At 45.7% G+C, this 20954-nt stretch overlaps 1 pseudogene; it reads right to left on the minus strand.

Annotated features, from left to right (window-relative positions):
- Positions 1-7521: 7521 nt before the first annotated feature.
- LOC123157808 (protein decapping 5-like) overlaps positions 7522-20954 on the minus strand; it is a 58732-nt pseudogene continuing 45299 nt past the window's right edge.

Raw genomic sequence — 20954 nt, forward strand, 5'->3', positions numbered from 1 at the left:
ACACCACTGGGAATGGCTTCTCTCTTGGAACCTATCTTTGCCAAATCATCGGCTGCTTGATTCTTCAGTCGGGGTATATGGTGAAGCTCTAACCACTCGAATTTCTTCTCCAGCTTTCTGACTGCATTGCAGTAACCCGTCATAGCTGGGCTTCTGACGTCCCACTCCTTCATCACTTGGTTAACCACCAAATCTGAGTCACCATAGACCATGAGGCGACAGACGCCGAGTGAAATGGCCATGCGCAACCCGTACAAAAGTGCTTCGTATTCTTCTTCGTTATTGGAGGAATCAAAGTGAATCTGGAGTACATATCTGAGCTTATCTCCTCGGGGGGAAACCAACACTACCCCAGCACCCGAACCATTCAGCATCTTAGAGCCATCAAAGAACATGGTCGGCAGTTGTTGTTCAGTCCACTCGGCGAAGAAATCTGCTATTGCTTGGGACTTGATAGCTTTCTTTGCCTCAAATCTGGTATCCAGGGGAAGGAGTTCAATCGCCCATTTTGCCACTCGACCAGTTGCATCTCTGTTGTGCAGAATCTCTGACAATGGGGCGTTGCTGACGACTGTAATGGTATGGTTAGAGAAGTAGTGAGCAACTTTCTTCGTGGTCATATAAATCCCATATACAAGCTTCTGATAATGAGGGTATCTTTGCTTTGATGGGGTCAGGACTTCAGAAATGTAATATACTGGGTGCTGAACTTTGAAGGCTTTCCCTTCTTCTTCCCGCTCGACAGTAAGTACTGTACTGACGACTTGTCCTGTGGCTACAATGTAAAGCAGCAAAGGCTCTTTGCTGATCGGGGCAGCAAGCACTGGCTGGGTGGAAAGCAGGGCTTTTAGCTCTGCAAACGCTGCATCAGCTTCAGGAGTCCACTCGAACTTGTTTGACTTCTTCATCAGTCGGTAAAGAGGCAATGCCTTTTCACCGAGACGAGAGATGAATCGACTTAAAGCGGACAAACAACCAGTAAGCTTCTGAACATCATGCACATGCACAGGTCTTTTCATTCGGAGTATAGTGCCCACTTTCTCTGGATTTGCGTCGATTCCTCGTTCGGAAATGAGAAAACCAAGTAATTTTCCGCCAGGAACTCCGAATGTGCACTTTGATGGATTAAGCTTGATATCATACCTCCTGAGGTTGGCAAATGTTTCAGCGAGGTCAGTCAGCAGGTCGGAACCTTTCCGTGAATTGACCACAATATCATCCATGTATGCTTCCACATTCCGACTGATTTGAGTGAGTAAACACTTCTGAATCATCCTCATGAACGTGGCTCCGGCATTCTTGAGGCTGAATGGCATAGTGACATAACAGAAGCACCCAAATGGGATGATGAAAGCTGTTTTGATCTCATCAGGTCCATACAGACGGATCTGATGGTACCCGGAATAGGCGTCTAAGAAAGACAGCCGCTCACATCCCGCAGTTGAGTCGACTATTTGGTCGATGCGGGGGAGAGGAAAATGATCTTTCGGGCAGGCCCGATTGATATGTTTAAAGTCAATGCACATGCGAAGTGACTTGTCCTTCTTGGGGACCATTACAACATTGGCGAGCCACTCAGAGTGGTAAATCTCTCGGATAAACTCTGCTGCTAAGAGCCGAGCTACCTCTTCGCCAATAGCCTTCCTTTTCTGGACGGCGGACCATCGCAGATGTTCCTTGACAGGTTTTTCCTTTGAATCGACTCGTAGACGGTGCTCAGCCAGCCCCCTGGGTACACCTGGCATGTCATAAGGTTTCCATGCAAAGATGTCCCAGTTCTCACGGAGGAACTGGATGAGCGCTTCTTCCTATTTGGGGTCGAGTGTTGTGGAGATATTAGTCGGAGCAGCGTTGGGGTCGGTCGGGTGGATGTGAACTAGCTTTGTCTCACCGGACGACTGAAACGCTGACTCTGTAGCGGGCTTCTTGGCTCGCAACAAATCACTCGGATCTGCATTTCTCTGGTGTTCCTACCACTCTTTTGCTACCATCTGAGCATCGACAATCTTTGAGCCTTTCTGAAAGCACTCTTCCGCCTTCTTCCGGTTGCCAGTAACAGTGATCACACCTTTGGGGCCAGGCATCTTTAATTTGAGGTACATGTAGCATGGTCGAGCCATAAAACGTGCATAAGCTGGCCTGCCCAGAATAGCGTGATTGGCGCTTTGGAAATCCACAACCTCAAATGTCAACTTTTCTTTGCGGAAGTTTTTGGAATCACCAAAAACCACATCGAGAGCAATCTGGCTGAGTGACGCGGCCTTGTTGCCAGGAATGACTCCATAAAAACTCATGTTGCTTGTGCTGAGTCTGGACATCGGAATGCCCATCCCTTTTAGTGTCTCTGCGTACAGTATATTCAAACTACTGCCGCCATCCATCAACACTTTAGTCAGTCGAGTGCCCTGGATGACTGGGTCGACCACCAGAGCTTGCCTCCCAGGGGTGGCTATGTGCGCCGGGTGATCAGACTGGTCGAATGTGATGGTCGTTTGAGACCACTTCAGATAATTGGGTGTCGCCGGAGCAACCATATTCACCTCTCGGTTTATAACTTTCAGTCGACTTTTGCTCTCAACGCCAGCAAAAATCACCAGAGTGGAATTGACCTGAGGATATTCCTCGTCACTATCCCCCTTGTCCTCAACTTTGTCCGACTCCTTTTCCTTATCCTTGGACTATTTCCCTTGGAACTGCTGTATCAAGAGTCGACACTGTCGAGTGGTATGCTTCGGGTAAATGAAATTACCCTCTTCATCTTTCTTCGTGTGGATGTGGCATGGCAAATCCATCACGTCATTCCCTTCATTATCCTTCACTTTCTTGGGGTTCCAAGGCCCTTTGGGCTTCCCTTTGAACTTTCCTTGAGTCACGGCTAAGGCTTCTCCAGGAGCAGCTGGCTCGGATTTCCGCTTTTGCTTCCGACTGGAGTTCCCTCCTCCGGTTTCCTGGGAGACTGACTTGTTCTTGCCACTCCGGAGCCGATCCTCTTCCTCACCATTGGCATATTTGGTGGCTATCTCCATCATTCGACTCAGAGACATGTCTCCGGTTTGACCGAATTTCAGGCTTAGCTCTCTGTACTTAATGCCTTCCTTGAAGGCGCAGACTGCCTGGTGATCAGATACATTCTCTACCGTGTGATGTAATGTGATCCATCTCTGGATGTAATCTCTCAAAGTCTCATTCGACTTCTGCACACAAGTTTGCAGCTCTGTCAGTCCTGCTGGTCGCTTGCATGTTCCTTCAAACGTTCTGACAAACACTCGGGAAAGATGTTCCCACGTGTAAATGTTGCTGGGTGTCAACTGATTCAGCCATGCTCTGGCCGATCCCTCCAACATAACAGGCAGTTGTTTCATGGCCACTTCGTCATTTCCGCCGCCGATCTGGACATCCACTCGGTAGTCTTCAAGCCAAGTATCAGGCTTAGAGTCACCATTGAACTTACTGACTCCAGTCGCCAACCTGAAGTTGGGGGGAATCACTACGGCCCTGATGGCTCTGCTGAAACACTCTGGTCCTGAGACATGCACTTGGCTGCTGGTGGGTACATCTCTGTCGTGACCCTCTCTGTGAGCTCTGTTCCGGTCGACCAGAACTTGAACAATGATGGACCTCGCATCAAAGCCTGGTTCCCTGGGGTTGACTAGAATCCTTCGCCCACCACTGTGCTCGTGTCTATCATCCTGCAGTCGAGGTGCGTAGGATCCACCCCTTGGGGGAGGGGTGGGCACTCGACATCGATCATTGCAATCGAATCGCTGATCATACTGCTCACGGTTCTTGTACCGATCGTGCCGGTCTCCACGCCCCTCACACCTCGGGGGCGATCTGGGGCTATGAGCCGTCTGGACTGTATTCGCAGCCATAGATCTGCTGTGAATCCTATTCCGCGACTGTGATACAGCTGAATTTTGATCTCCTACTGCCCGGAGCAAATCTCTCATCTGCATCCAGCCTCTACTAGCCTCTGACTGGGCAGGCTGAATTGACTCTGCTAGACGGGCTGCAGCTACTAAATTCTGAATTGGAGTTTGATATACCTGAGTCGGTGGTGGAAAGAGCTGACGTCGACTGGAGTCCGGAACCCGTTGTCGCGCACGCTCGTCGAGTGCTCGCTGAAGGTTCTCCAGTCGAGTGCGCTCAGCCAAGTTGCCCAAGCATGCATCCTCTAAGGCACGAGCCTCAGGGTTTTCTCCAATGATAGGAGTGTGAAGTGCATCCATGTTCCGGCGGCGAAGTTCTTCCCTCTGCAGCAAATTGAGGGGCTCGAGGATGTACTCTTCATGGTCGTGCGACAGATCGCCTCCACCGTCGCCTCCCTCGGCGCCTGGAAAACCGGGAGGACCGCGTGGTCCATCGACCATCAAAACCTTCGCCGCTGGATCACTGCTGTCGCACTCGGATGCAGTCTCTGCGGAGCCAGTCGACAGGTCTAACAGGCCGTAGAGAGATTCGTCGGGCTCGATTGCCGCGACTTGGGGGGTGGCCGACTGGCGGGCCACCGCGTGCCTCACCCACCGCCGAAGCCTCGACCGACCGGAGCGCTTGCGCCGGCGGGAAGCAGGGAGGGAGGATGACACGATGACCAACCGATACTGGGTCGACGGTTGCCGTAGGAGGACACCGCGGACGCACGCGCGAAAGTGCGTCGCTGCGCGGACTGGGAGCGCGTCGATGTCGAGCGGAGCCTCCTGAAGCCAAGCAGAGTCGTTGGTGATGAACGTGAGCGCGCCGAGACGGATCTCGCGGCCCTCGAACAAAACTCCGCCTGAAACCATGATGAAGGAGATTGGAAAAATTGCAACTTATCCAATAAGTCGCTAAGACACCTGCCCCACGGTGGGCGCCAACTGTCGTGGTTCTAAGTCTGACAGTAGTGTAGGGGGGTACTAAGGGAGAGGCAAGATCCTAGCTATGGAGTAGTTGTACACGCAAGAGTTTTCGAGTTCAGGCCCTTCTCGGAGGAAGTAACAGCCCTACGTCTCGGTGCCCGGAGGCGGTCGACTGGATTATATGCGTGTGAGTTACAGGGGTGCGAACCCTTTACACTGAGGAGGGGGGTGGCTTATATAGAGTTCGCCAGACCCCTCCAGCCCTCAGTTATGCATGGTTTAAAGTACATTAAGACAGGGGGTTACTGGTAACGCCCACCTAAAGTGCTATGAAGACCATTAAGGCTACTTAATGACAGACCGTTACCCGCAGAGTGACTTGAGGTCTCTGGCCGTCGAGTGATTAGCTTCAATGGTCGAGTGTTCTCGAGTTTGTTGAGTGGAACACCTCTAGGTCGACTGACAAGTGGTTTCTTCTAGAGATGTCTTTGGGTAGGGTAGTTTAGACAGGTCCATGACCCTACCCTAGGTACATAGCTCCATCAGATGGGGCCAAAATAACAAATCGACTCATTTCCTTTTTCATGAATCAACCAGACATGGTTCCTTCCCGCCTCATTATGTCCACCTCTCCCCTTCCCATCTCCCTTGGGCATCATCTCCTCCCAGACCCCTCTCTCCACCAGATTCGGCAGCCTCGCCGGCCTATGAGGTGCGAGAAGGGGGTCCCCTCTCCCGTTGTGCTGTAGTAATAGATTTTTTTGCATCCTTAATGGCTAGGTTCGGGTGTTCCTCAATGGTATGGAAGCACCGTTGAGCTCCTCTTGGGGTCATCCTTGGCATGGTCTTCCTCAACGATAGATTCTTCTAGATTCGTCCCGGTGGTGCCCTCATAAATAACCTCTCTTTTTATCCAGTTCTCTTAGACATTTTATCCCCTTCCGATTCTTAGCACAGAGGTGGTGCGAAGGGATGCATCTGGGATTCCACTTGATCAAATCCTCTTTCCCATCCCTCGCTCTCCTGATAGATTATCCCCACTGGATCTATGGAGACTCAAAAAATTCACTTAATCCATAGATCTAGTTATATTGTGATCCAAATTCATATATAAGTATAGAAGGCTAACTTCTAACAAGGGGAGCAGAGACCCGTCGCCCGGAGGCTTGGGCTGGAGCGGGTCAGTATTGACCTAGGCCACCATTGTCATATATACCTCTTGTGAGCCGCCACACGAGATAAGTTGATCAACTATAAATCCCCGACATTTTGTAACCTTTCCCGACATAGTGAAGATTTGTTGGCTTGCGCCCGTGATTTTTTTCCCTTTGTATTGGAGGGGTTTTACACGTTAAATTCTTGTGTCCCCTCTGTGTTGATTTTGTTATTCATTGTTTCGATTGTGTGTTGTATCTCTAATAAATCTGGTGCTTCAGTTATGGTTTTCAAGAAGCCGAAACACCCTTTGAAAATAGTGCATGTGATATCTCCCATGGGTTGGTGCTCATTTCATACACTCAAGTTGGGTATTGTATCATATCCCATCTTCTCTCTAGCATGATGGGGAGTTTAGCCAAAGTCATGTGTGCTCTGAGGCAGCCATCCATCTCAGCGTCCTTCACTGGGGACCCACATTGTGATCTTTGGATGCAGTTTCTTGGCATTCTGGTCTTTGTCACTCCTTCATTTTCCACAGTGAGGCCACCACTCATTAAAGGGGCTTTTGGTCCTTTGGCGAGCTATTGATCCTCTATGTTCAGAGGTTGCTACATGAAGTTGTCCTAGTCCTCTCTCAGGTCACCGGCCATCAACCTGTCACCAACGTTTCACCACGGACCCCCCTCGATGGTGATTAGTGGCCACAAAGCTTTGAGGTGAAGCCGAGACGACCATCTCTCCTAGTGTTTGCTAGATGTGTGGCCATCTATGTGCCCTTTCCCTACATGTTTGAGAGCAGCAATGTAATCGGGGGCATTGTTGTAATTTCCTCCCTCCCGGGGGTTGTATTAGTTTGTATTAATCAACGACATGCCTTTATTTCACCCAAAAATTAGACAGAGTCCAAAGTGCAAAATTGTATTACCACAGTTTAAAAGCAAGTAAAATAAAAATAACACAGAAGCAAATTTGGATTTTAAGTGAACTATCATGGTGTAACCTCAAAACTTACAATTCTAGATTGTGTAATATACTTGTTCATATCGAGAAGGTGATCATGCAAATTCTTCAAATAGCAGCACAAGCTACAATATGGGGGAAAGTTAAATAGCACGCGATAAAATCAGAGCACCAGGTTTCTAAGTTTGACAGTTGTACAAGGCCCTTGTAAACTCAATAGCAATGCTGCTAGTATAACCAGTCCCACCGCCACAATAGGACTATGCTCAATCACACACTGGAGAAGTCTGATTCATACATCCATACAACGAAAAATGGGCATCAAGACCATCAGGAAAGTGGACAGAGTTCTATAACCACGGCGACCCAATCTGCGATCACCCCAATGATTCTTAATTTACCAAATCAGCTGCTAGATAATTGAGTGCTTTGCCAGTCAGGCTAGAAGATAATAACCACCATGTTTTATGCCTCCAATAGCCAAAATATAGTTTACAGTATTGATACAGCCTCCCCCATCATCACTTGTATTCAGGTGTTGTAAGCAAGTCCGCCATTTGTTGTATCAAGACTCATGGTTTGGGTAAGTGTAGCCACGTACCCTCCCTGTATATCCATACCCTCTTCCATTATAGCCACCACGACCACGAGGACATGCACCACGGGGGCCGCCCCTTCCTCCACCCCACATGCCCATAGGGCGATGCCTTGCAGTGTCACTAAATGTTTACAGACAGATTCTTATCATTAGTGCTGAATGTCAAGAAACCTGGTAAGATTATAGATGCAATGACAATACCTCTCTGTCTATTTTTCTCGGCTCAGAGAATTTCATTCTTCCATTTCTAGCTCCATTATCAATCGTGTTTCTTGAGAGTGAATCAAAAAGTCATCTTTGAGACACACAAGCTTCACAAAAGAGGTTAATCAGCATCAGCAAGACATTGATGACTCAAAAATAGCAAGCCATGAAAAATGCATACCTTAACCTCTGGTTTTCCAGGAGACACCACATTGTCTTCTACAATGTTGTCATCATGTTCATTTGGATTGTCAGCAAACTGTCCATTGATTTTCCCGAGATGGTCCCATACTTCATCTTTGTTGAATTTTTCATTCATAGCCATGAAATCAAAGTCCTCTGCAAACTTGGCTACGGGACGTGGTTGCTGAAGAGGGAAATTAGTAAGACTGTATGAGATATGATTGCCGGGGATGAGAAATTAGTAAGACTACATTCCACTATTTTAAAGAAGAGTACATCGATCATAATAATATATAATAATGATTTAATTCAAGCTATTAGATGCATGTGCAGTTGACATTTAAGTTAGCTGATCAGAATACATACCCCCGCTTGGTTAATACTATGGACTAGTAAAACCTAATTTGTATTCACTCTTTTAAAGAATCTACTAATACGTTACGGCAATGACACCCAAACAGTTAAATTGTTCTACAGAACACTGGAAAAAACATGCTTCGACCAACCAAAGTCATTCCCACCACATAGCTTTGGCACTACTCAAATACTAGAGAGAATAGAGCAGATCCATCTCTTTTGTATCTACTCTATTGTGCTACATTATTTAGCAAACATTCCATGTCAAAATTTCCATAATAGTTCTAGCAAACAACAATATTTATTTGCTTGTTGCTACAATCCACCAAGTTATTAATAGTGAGACTATTGTATATTGGTGCTTTCACGGGCATGCTGGTGAAATTAATAGATGTGTAAGCATTTAAGACCAATAATGTATAATCTTTGTCCGGAATTAACTGTTGCTGAAATGAGTGTATCTAGACGCGTTTCTTTCTAGATACTAGATATACTCATTTCAGTGAAAGTTAAGTCTAGACGGAGGGAGTAGTAACAGGAGATGTACTATTGTACAAATACTATCTCAGAAATATTGAATACCACCAGGTCATCCTTGATGTTTACAAAGTTCAAGAAAAGGAAAGACTGATCGATAGTTAAATGTTTGAGAAAAAATGTTACAAACCCGGTTAGTACTATATACAAAGCAATAACTTCAAAAGACTTAATCATTCCAGATTTGAAAAGCTTCAAGACAGCAAATCATGTATTATTAAAAACGCATACAAATTTTCTCTTCCCCGACCTATTCCATGGCCTCGACCTCTATTATTGTACTAAACATATGAGGAAGCTTCAACATGCTGAAATAAAAGTATTAAATACAAAGGGACTAATCACAATGTACAAGAAACAAATACTTGCTTAGTGAAATAAGTAGTAGCCTCCAGTTCAACTATAAGTAATCAACCATTCAATATTACGTTCTGAAGAATGGGCTTAATTTGGTGCTGGCAACAGAGGCTCCTTATTTTTAGATGGAGACCCCACATGTTTAGCCTTTAGTTAAGTCTGCTTAGCGTCTTTCTTTTCATTATTTAGTTCTAGCTATCGCGATGATATAACAGTAGAAAAAGCAACCTACGAGCGTGAACCTGCAGAAGAATTGGCATGTGCGCATGGAGCTGTAGAGGCAATCTGAGAGGATGAAACCACAGAAGGAGACTTATAAGATGGAGTGGATGGAGCCGTAGAGCCAGTCTGAGAGGATGAAACCACTGGTGGATACTTATAAGATGGAGCCACAACAGTACTTTGCATGGTCTGTGATGAAGTCGAGAAATTAGTTGCCAGAAGCTGTCCAGGAGTGACCAATGCAATTGATTCCGCAACAGTGATTGCACTAGGTGCAATGTTAGCAGTTGGTGGCTGAGAAGGTTGATAAGTTGACATAGAAGCAGGTATATTGTCAGGCTTCTCACTTCTAAGTGAAGCCACACTAGTGTTAGGTAGAACAACTGGCTTGTTCTTCACTACAGAAGGCATGCCTTGGGACAGGGGTGCTGGTTTCAATTGTGGAAGTGGAAGGGTTGACTAGTGAGTGGGTTAAACCAACAGAGAATGCAGAAGCAGAAACAACTCATTTGGCAGCTGGCTCACTTGGGTTTCAGTTGCAGATGCACTTGATGAAGCACATGATGAGGCAGGAACTGACAACAATGTAGATGTAGATGCACCTAAAGTTTGGCTTTGATTGTTACTAGGTTGCAAAAGAAGGAAAGTCGGGCATGCTTGGAAAGCTAGCTGGCAAAGATGCATTGAGTCCAGGATATTATACAAACTGCTAAAGGGTGTGTGGAACTGTCAAACCATGTGGGGGCGAAGAAAGGGTGGTTCCTGCAAATGAGCAAACCCTAGTATACTGGCCAGTACATTGGTGGCATTGCAAGGCCACTTCCATTTATAGATGATGGCATAGATGAAGATTTCCACGTAGGTAAGTTGGGTGGAGGTTGAAATGGATTCCCTTGAAATGGTGGTGGCATCTGAATTCTGGACTGAACATTTTTTGAGGTAGGAGGCAAATTGCCTTGAAATGGAGGTGGCACCTGAATCCTTGATTGAACATTTTACGAGGTAGAGGGTGAATTCCCTTGATATGGTGGTGGCATCCAAATTCCTAATTGCACATTTTGCGAGGTAGGAGGCAAATTCCCTTGAAATGGTGATGGCATATGAATGCCTGGCTTCTCATTTTGTGAGGTAGGAGGCAAATTCCCTTGCAATGGAGGTGGCATCTGAATTCCAGACTAGACATTTTTTGGTGTAGGATGCTCATTACCTTCAGATGGTGGTGGCATCTGAATCATTGATTAAACATTTTGTGAGGTAGGTTCAACTGTTGTTGTTCTTGCAGGAGGAGGCAAGCTAGTTGACAATGAGGAAGGACGAGGATAATGTGACTACACAAATAGAAAATAACAGTGAGCACAAAACAGAGCCTCAGATATCTAAGTAATCTAAAATAAGACTTCAAACAGAAAAACAATAAAAGGTTTCTACTTTTAAACAACCATGAAACAACATTTACCTGAATAATAGCTGGATCATTGTGTAAAGAAGCATGCTAAGCTAGTGGAGAGGATTTGACTTGTAAATCCTGAAGTAATAAAGCAACTAAAGGTAAGACAATAGCTATGAAGATATTTAAGACAGGACTAACAGACTATACTGGGTATAGTAGTGATGAAAGCAGTATGCAACCAAGGACATTTATCATGTCTCTGTCCTTCTCTAGAACCGACCCAGTATCATATATGTGTAAACGCTTATCGACAGGATTGTTCAGATCTTGACTTGAGAACTCTTTACGAACCTATGGTCTTGTTTCGAGCATTCTAAAACTGGTCCCGTCTAGGATGTAAATAAAGTAAAAGCATATAGAATAATGATCTAAATCTCATAATCTCTAGAATGACAGTTTTCAAGGTACCCTAACAATGATCCCATGAACCCAAATCAGCTAGCATGAAAATGAACATGCTAGGATCCCAATCTTGGCAAGCTTCCTAATGAGCGTCTATCATCCCACAATTTTCCATCAACCACTACTACAGGATGCTGCTAACGCGACACTACGATCAGAGACCCTTTGACGAAACTGTGTGCGATGCATTAATTGCAAACAGTGATGTAAAAAAACTGTCAAAAAAGATGCAAACAAGGTTCATATTTTAGTTGCGTGTGTGATGTTGGGCACACGGTTAATCCCTACGAACTGTTTGCGATGAGATAGAACAACAGAAACGAACAGCCATATCAAGGTGTGTGTGCGATATATGGCATACGGTTTTCTCAGATGAACTATTTGCTATTAGGGAGTGCAACAGAAACGGTTAATCAGATCAAGGTGTGTGTGATATACGACATACGGTTCAATCGGACGAACTGTTTTCGATTAGGGAACATAACAAAAATGGTTCAACTTAACAAGATGTGTGTGATATGCGGCATACAGTTCACATAGATGAACTGTTTGCGATGAGCCAAAAGAACACAAACGAGTCGTGTAAACAAGATGTGTGTGATACGCGGAAAACAGCACACTCGGATGAACTGGTTGCGATGAGAAATTACAACATAGACGATAACTAGAGTTAATTCGTGTGCGATTTTATGTGTACAAAAAACTTTGAAAATTGCAAACTAGTTGCTTGCGGTGGCTAGGAGTATCGCACACGATGCGTCTGCGAGTACTCGCGTGCGATGATTAGTAAGTTACACATATGTTTCCTTATGTTAACACGTGTGTGAATTTGCAATATGGACAGTTAATATGCAAATGCCTTCTGGACATCAGTGCTGATCGCCATGTCCAAAACATGGGCGTCCTCTACTCTACCGCTCTACCGAGCACACACTTAAACTCAATGAACTGTGTACGATACTAATACTTTCCTTGAAAATTTAAGAACTTGGCTAACAACATTTGAGTAACATATATAAAGTGGTTACACTATTCAACAAAAGGAGGATCTTCATAACACGGTTTTGACAACCATTAACATACTAACAACTATCACATTTTAAGAGGTTGAGGGCCAACAACCATATGGTCCATATCTACATACTTAACATAGTAACAACTAGCACATTTTAAGAGGCTGAGGGCCAACAACCACAACTATCCGCTGGAAGCAGCTTGATCACGGCGACTCGACATCTCGTCAATGAAAAGGAAGAGCCCTCCTATGCCTTGGTAGAGCATGAGTAGAACAGTGTCTCCAATGTTCCAATATGGATGTATTGCCACGACAAGCGAGAACTTGTTAATTTGAATGGTTCCATTTCTGTGGGAAATGCAGTACCTTGCAATCACTTTGGCGTTATTAGCAGGCACAAGTGTAATTCGACCACACAAGGAAATCGATCCAGGAACAGCTACATCGGGCAATTTCTGTTGAAATGTAGAATAAAAACCAATTGTAACATATCGTTGAAGATATATATAGCTTAAGAGCATCAACATAAAAATAAGACTTTATACCAACATTTTGTGCACACAATTGGTCTTGTTTAATGTGTGCACCATAGGTATAATTGATCCCATCAAAAATCCAGCGTTCATACACTGTGCTGTCTCTGTCAGATTATCAACAAAGTTTATGACATGCTTCAAGTCCTTCCAGTGAAATTTGGTACGCTTAGTAACATACATATCGTTCACTATGTATCCAACATCTCCTGCTTAAAAGGTGGAAAGGTATTATTTATTCAGAACATGGCAGAAGAATATTTAGTGCGCATAAATTGGTAAATATAATTTTTTTACTTCCTAGAAACAGAGTCAGGAAATGAAATCACAATTGGTTGCTTAAATAGTGATCAATTATTCAGAACAAATACCCCGATTTTGCTAAGTAATATGCTAGCATGGAGAAAGTTGAAAGGACACTAAGATCGATCAGACTTTGATCAGTTGATGACGTTGGGGAAGTAAACATCCATTTTAATTAGATTAGGTTGTGGTGCATGCACTAGAATTTTATTGCCAGCTTTCAGTTCATAACACTTAGACATTTTTCTCCAAAGGTCCGCATCAAAATAGGAGTGACCATCTTTATCAAGTTTTACGCTAACCGTCATTGTAAATCAATGATGCATTGTCAATATGACATCCATGGAGCCATCAACAAAGTAAAGCCCAAGAGTTCCTTCTACTCCTGTTCTTGCAAAGCAAGAGATGTACTGCTTGAAATGAAATTAATATAGTAAATTAGATATATTGAAATAATAGAGCAAGATGCAAATATGGAAGTAACTGATAGAACAGATCAATAAATAGATCAAAGCAATGTACAATAATATATAATGTAACAAAGACTTGATGCAAATATGAGAGTAACTGGATGAACAATACATCATAAATTTGCCTAATATAGGGGGAACAAAATTGGCTTCGACATCTATGCTGCACGTGGCACCGTACATTTTATCCAAATGTAGCAACATACGGTATATGTTCACAAATTTATGACTTGCCGCCCGTGGTAGGGTGAGATTGAACATACCAAGCGCTGCCTGAAGTCATCTGGAATGGTGAGATAGAACTTCATTTCCGACTGGCCGCGACCAGACTTGCCCGATTTGTGCTCGCACTATGGACACATGAATGAAAACCCTCGAATGAGCTAGAAGAAAAATGAATCCACAGTCCGCTAGTTGATTAACAGTGACGGGCGGACTGCGATAAGAGATGAGTGAGTATTTCGCTAACTTGATTACCTTCTCCATCAGAAAAATGCCCGACCCAATCCCGTAGAAAACCCCAATCGACCAGAGTCTAGAATGTCAGTGCAGTTAGGCGGCGGAAAGCGGTAGGGGTGAAATCTCGTGCCGTTTGGAGCGCGACCTCCGCCCGCCAATGACAGCAGTCGAGCTTAGGGTGGCCGCTGCGTTAAAAGTTGATGAGGTTAAGAGTCATGGAGGAGTCCGCGGCGAGTGGGTGGGGACGAAGTGGGCGAGGGTTTTCCTTTTTGCTTTTGCATGTGTGGGTGAACACACACGGTTCGCAGATGCGACGGAGATGAAATCGTGTGTGATAGTAAATCAGCAAGATTGAAGGGGAATAAAAATTTCCTTTGTCTTTTGTCCATGAGTCTTTTTCTACGATGAACATAAACCCTGCAAATCACCGTGTTCAAATTTGACACTTTTCTGGGTTCATTTACAATGGGATTATGTGCATTTTCTACGCATTATGCATATAATTCAAATTCAAACAATCAATGCATGAAAAGGTGCACGAGAATGGTCTGGAAAACCATGATCATGCTATTTAGTAAATTCTCATGCCTTTTACAAGGAATGGGCAGGGATTTCATGAAAATGTGTGGCCATAGTCAACCACAAACACGTTGTTTATTGGTTTTTCAACTTTAGAAAAATGAAATACATTCTTGAAAAACATGACGGCTGGCATGGTGCCATGGTATGGACTCACTATGCCCTGGTAAAAATTTGAGAAGGTTTGGCTTATGTCGTTGTGATAGCCTGGCTTATTAGGGATGATAGACTACTCATATCAATAAGGAATTCCTTCTTTTCCGGGAGCCCATTCGGAAAGAACTACAAAGTTAAGTGTGCTCAGCTTGAAGTAGTTTCAGGATGGGTGACTGACCGGGAAGTTGCTCCCGGGTGTGCACGAGTGAGGACAAAGTGCGCAGAAAAGACTAGTATTGATCTGTGGGGCCAGTATAGATCCCGCCAGGAGTAACGACCACCGGCGAGTATGTCCGGGGCGTTATAGTCGTCGTGCACGCCATTCATAAATCAAACCATCACCGAGGAATTTTCATGGTTTCGAGGGGGAAATCATCAACATTGAAGGGACTGGGAATCCAAATTTTCTTCCTAGTTTGTCTTTCACTTTTTTCTACAATCATCATACCCCCTTGAATGCAACATATTCAAATTTGGCATTTTTTCAGGCTTATTTTCCATATTTAGGGGATTATGTGCATTTTCTAGGAATTAATCCACATAATTCAATTTCAAACAATCGGTGCATGAAAATGTGCACAAGAACAGTCTGGGAAAACCATAATTGTGGTATTTAGTAAATTCTCATGTCTTTTACAAGGAATGGGCAGAGATTTCAAGGGTATGCGTGGCAATAGTCAACCACAAACACGTCATTTACTGGGTTATCGACTGTAGAAAAATGAAATACGTGCTTGAAAAACATGACGCCTGGCATCGTGCCATGGTATGGCCTCATCGTGCCATGGTAAAAAGCTGAGAAGGTTTGGTTTATGTCATCATGCACACCCTTCATAAATCAAACCATCACCGAGGAAGTTCCATACTTCCGAGAGGGAAATCACCAAGATTGAAGGGGAATCCAAATTTCCGTCCTAGTTTGTCATTCAGTTTTTTTCCAACGATCAACATACCCCCTCCAATGCAACATGTTCAAATTTGACATTTTTCCGGGCTCATTTCCATATTTAGGGGATTATGTGCATTTTCTAGGCATTAATGCACATAATTCAAATTCGAACAATCGGTGCATGAAAAGGTGCACAAGAACAGTCTAGAAAACCATGCTCATGCTATTTAGTTAATTCTCATGCCTTTTACAAGGAATGGGTAGAGATTTCAAGGAAATGTGTGGCAATAGTCAAAACAAACACGTCATTTACTGGGTTAACAACTATACAAAAATGAAATACATGCTTGAAACACATGACACCTGGCGTGTTGCCATAGTATGGCCTCACCATGCTCGTAAAAATTTGAGAATGTTTGCCGTATGTCGTCATGCACGCCTTTCATAAATCGAACCATCACCGAGTTTCATGCTTTCGAAGGGGAAATCACCAAGCTTGAAGGGGGGGGGGTCCAAATTTCCTTTGTCCTTTGTCCATGAGTTTTTTTTCTATGATGAACATACACCCTGCAAATCACCGTGTTCAAATTTGGCACTTTTCTGGGTTCATTTACCATATTTAGGGGATTATATGCATTTTTTAGGCATTAATGCACATAATTCAAGTTCAACAATCGATGCATTGAAGGGTGCACAAGAACGGCCTGGAAAACCATGCTCGTGCCATTTAGTAAATTCTCATGCCTTTTACAAGAAATGGACATATATTTTGATGAAATGTGTGGCAATAATCAACCACAAACGTTTGTTTATTGGATTTTGAACTATAGAAAAATGAAATAAATGCTTGAAAAACATGACGCCTGCATAGTGCCATGATATGGCCTCAGCATGCCCTGGTAAAAATTTGAGAAGGTTTGGCTTATGTCGTCATGCACGCCCTTCATAAACCGAACAATCACCGAGGAAATTCCATGCTTTCGAGAGGGAAATCACCAAGATTAAAGGGGAATCCAAATTTTCTTCGTTCTTTGCCCTGGAGTTTTTTTCTACAACGAACATACACCCTACAAATCACCGTGTTCAAATTTGGCCTTTTTTTGGGCTCATTTACAATATTTAGGAGATTATGCACATTTTCTAGGCATTGAGTGCATATAAATCCAATCCAGCTATAGCTGCATGTGTGTCATGTGAGGGACGTGGATTTTCATTCGATCGCGGCACATCCTACGGTACATACACGCAATCTATGTGGCTGGGGTTCTGTCCAATCATAACACAACACATAATAGGCTCTACGTGCACATTGTTTTCGGAGGCAACGGAGATGACCCATGTGCGATAATGTATGAGCAAAATTGTAAGGGAAGCCAAATTTCCTTCGTCATTTGTCGTTGAGCTCTTAAAAACCCCCACACTGCACGACTGCCTGGACACTCTGTCCCAGAGCTCTCTCCAAGTGTCATTCATGGCACGGTGGCACATAGTAACTGGTAAGGAAGTGATGGCATCCCGTCGCACCGCATTTCTCTCCGACCGCGACTACACACATGGTAAGAAAGTGATGGCATCTTGCTGTGCCGAGTTCATCGCCGCCGGCGGCCACACCGTTACGTGGCGGACTTTGTGTCAGGACCCCGACTCAATGCCACATCGATCTAGCATGTAACACCCCATATCACTTTGCGGCCTCACGCACGGTATTCCCACGGGTGTCGCCTTACCTTTGCCCGGGACCGTTTGCGTCTTTTGGCACACGTATATGATAGTGTCGCTAGCATCCATATGGTAAGGAGCCCGGGCTCACATGGCTAGTCGTAAACCCAGAGTGGCACAACTTACAGGGACAGGCATCCATGACCCAGCATCGAACGTGTCGGTCATCAGCGAGTGAATCCAGGCTGTAGCACTGGGCTAGCAGGACTCCGGTGAACCGGGCTGTAGCGGGCTAACAGGACTCCGGTATTCATCGCGTGACATTTCCCCGAAGGGACAGACACATGAACGAAGAAGGACACATGCCGGTCAGCCTAAGTGTTCCGGAGCAGTAGCAAGCTACCATGGCTCGGTGGAAACACTAGGAGACATTTCCCGGTAAGAGAGGCTACTAAAGATAAACAACTAGATAGTCAGATCCCACACATACCAAGCATTTCAATAACATACACACAATATGCTCGATATGTGCAATACAACATGGCATCACAAAATGACTCTACGACTCAGTAGTTGATTAGGCTCCGAGGAGCGAGATATTACAAACATGGGTCTCATGACCCAACAATCAGAGCATACAAGTCAAAACACATGCGGAAGCTTAACATGTCTGAGTACAGACAACTATAAATGAAAAAGGCTGAGAAGCCTGACTATCTACCAGATCCTGCCGAGGGCACAAGATCGTAGCTAAGGTAACAAGCTAAACGTCGAAGTCCACGTGGAACTACTAGTGAGACTGAAATCTCTCTGCAAAAACATAAAATAGGCAAACGTGAGTACAAATGTACCCAGCAAGACTTACATCAGATCTATCTACATATGCATCATTATCAACAAGGGGACGGTGGAGTTTAACTGCAGCAGGCCAGCTTTGACTCGGTGGCTATCCTGAACTACGACTGCAAGTAACTCTTTTGAGGTGGCGCACACGAGTCCACATATTCACCATATCAATACACCACTATGGATCCGCCCCCTTCTCCCTACGAGAATGCCATCCATAGCACTCACGCTTATCTTGCGTATTTTAGAGTATCCAGTTTCACTTGTCTATGAACTATGCAAGGGGTCCAAGTTTCCATATCCGAGGAATCCGGCTATTCGAATAGATGATGTTAACCCTGCAGGGGTGTACTTCTTCACACACGCTTTCGCCACTTATCGCCCTGTACACGTCATGTACCTCGGCAACCTTCAAGCGGAAGCCGGGCGAGGGAGTCGGCCACAACCTGACTAACCGAACAAGTCTCTAGTCCAGGTTTATCGCCTATTCGGGTTCCATCCGCAAGGAGATCCGGCTGGGGTGTCGCTTACGGCCCCAAACGATGTCAGCAGGGTTCCCAAGCCCACCATCCGGGTGCTGCTTGGTACACCGGGCCACTGTGCCTAGTCTGTCCCAAGCCCACCTGTACCGGGTGCCACTTGGTAGACTACTAACACTACCTACAAACGCCAGAAACTAGTTGCAACTCCTGGACAGAGATCATGTTGATTAATAAGTCGAGAGGGGTCGAGTTACCGGAACCCAATGTGTGGTAGTAACTGGTCATGGTTCACAAACACAGAACTCAGTTCCTGAGGTCGGCTACAATGAGACAACCCACCATGTACTCCTACATGGCCTCTCACCGCTACCTTTACCAAATCGTGTTCACACACTTATATCACACACAGTAGGACATGTTTACACGCCTCTAATTCATCCCTGATGAACCAGACCTGACTCAACTCTAAGAAGTAGCAGGCATGACAAACAAGCATGAATGAGTAGGCACAACAGGGCTCAAACAACTCCTACTCATGCTAGTGGGTTTCATCTATTTACTGTGGCAATGACAGGTCATGCAAAGGATAAAGGGGTTCAGCTACCGCAACAAGTAACGGATGAGTCGTTGTTGTCCTAATGCAGTAAAAGAGAGCAGGAGCGAGAGAGTGGGATTTTATCGGAATGAACAAGGGGGTTTTGCTTGCCTGGCACTTCTGAAGATAATATAGCTCTTCATCGGTGTCATCGATCACATCGTCGGTATCACGTCTATCGAAAAGGGGGCAATCACCGGCAACTGAGGAAAAACACAATCAAATGCAATGCACAATATGATGCATGAATGACATGGCAATATGCTGTGGTTTGTGCTAATGCAACTAAAACCAGATTAAATGAAGTTGGTTTGAATCCAAGATTCAAACTCAAACTCCATATGTGGATATTTAAATGCCATTAATATGATTTGTGCTAAACAGCAGCTATAAGTTGTTCTAAAATGCATGAAAATGGTACAGATGGATTCCTTGAATTTTTCTGATAATTTTTCATATATAATTTATTTAATTTGGAGTTACGGTTGAATTTCTATGAATTTTAGAAGTTTAGGGTATTTTCTGCAATTTCCTGAATTAAATTAAATCCAGAAAATGACTTATTGCGTCAGCACCACGTCACTGTGACGTCAGCAGAGTCAACTGGGCATCCCAGGTCAAACCTGACCAGTGGGGCCCACTGGTCAGTGACTATGGCTAATCCTAATATAACTTAAACCTAACCTAGTTTAATTAGCCGGGCCGGGCCCGCATGTCAGTGAGTCAGTGGCTAAAAGAGTTAGAAAAAACTAAACTAATTAACAGGGGCCGGCCCCACCTGTCATCGACCCAGGGGGGTCAAACCCCTGGTCAATAGGGCCTAACCCGCCGGCGGTGAGTCGCCGGCGAGGCCGAGGCGGCGGAGGCCTTCGGGTTTCTTGCTCCGGCGACCAAATGGACGGAGGAGGGGCTCTACGGATAGCTGGAGGGGCGCCGCGTCTTCCTGTGGAGTCGTTTGGGGTCGGGGCGGCCGGAATCGGCGCCGGCGACGACCTAGGTGGCCGCCGGAGTTCGGCCGAGGTCGAACACGACGCTGCGGTGCACTAGAGGGAAAACGGAAGGGCTCTGCGGGCTCCTGAGAGGGCGGCGAACTTGGTAACATGCTCGGGCGCAAGCTGGGGTGACCCTGGCCACGGCAGCGCCATGGCCGGCGGCAAGGAGCAATCGGCCGCGGCGGAGAAGAAGCTAGGGGATGAGCGCGAGCTTGAGAGAAGGGGGAAGAGGAAGAGGGGCTCACAGTGGATCGAACGGAGGGGTCGGCGAGCTCGGGGAAGGCCGCACGGCGACGAATTTGACGACGGCGATCCTCGGTGGCCGAGGAGGGGAATGGCGGAGCTAGCGGCATCCAGGGCTTCCAGCGCCTTTCGTCTGGGTGGGGATGAAGAGGAAGACGAGGCGGAGCTTTTCGGAGCGTCTGCGAGGTGTGGGGTGGCCGGTAGGCGTGGCTATGGCGAGCGGCGGCGACGGCGACTCTCGGTCATGGTGGGGGGGAAGCAGAGGAGCGAGGGGGAGGGAGGTCCAGAGAGCGAGGGAGAAGTGAGGGGGGGTCGGGGGCTGCGTGGCATCGCGGGAGGGACCAGGGGAGGAGGAGGCAGCCAGGCAGGGAGGAGGTGGCCGGGGCGCGTGGCCGCGCGCGCAGGGCGCGTGCCCGTCCTCCTGGCAGAGGAGGAAGGCGACAGCGGGGTAGTGGTGGTGGGCTGGG

This window comes from Triticum aestivum, chromosome 7B (genome assembly GCF_018294505.1).
Source record: "Triticum aestivum cultivar Chinese Spring chromosome 7B, IWGSC CS RefSeq v2.1, whole genome shotgun sequence".
NCBI classification, from domain to species: Eukaryota; Viridiplantae; Streptophyta; class Magnoliopsida; order Poales; family Poaceae; genus Triticum; species Triticum aestivum.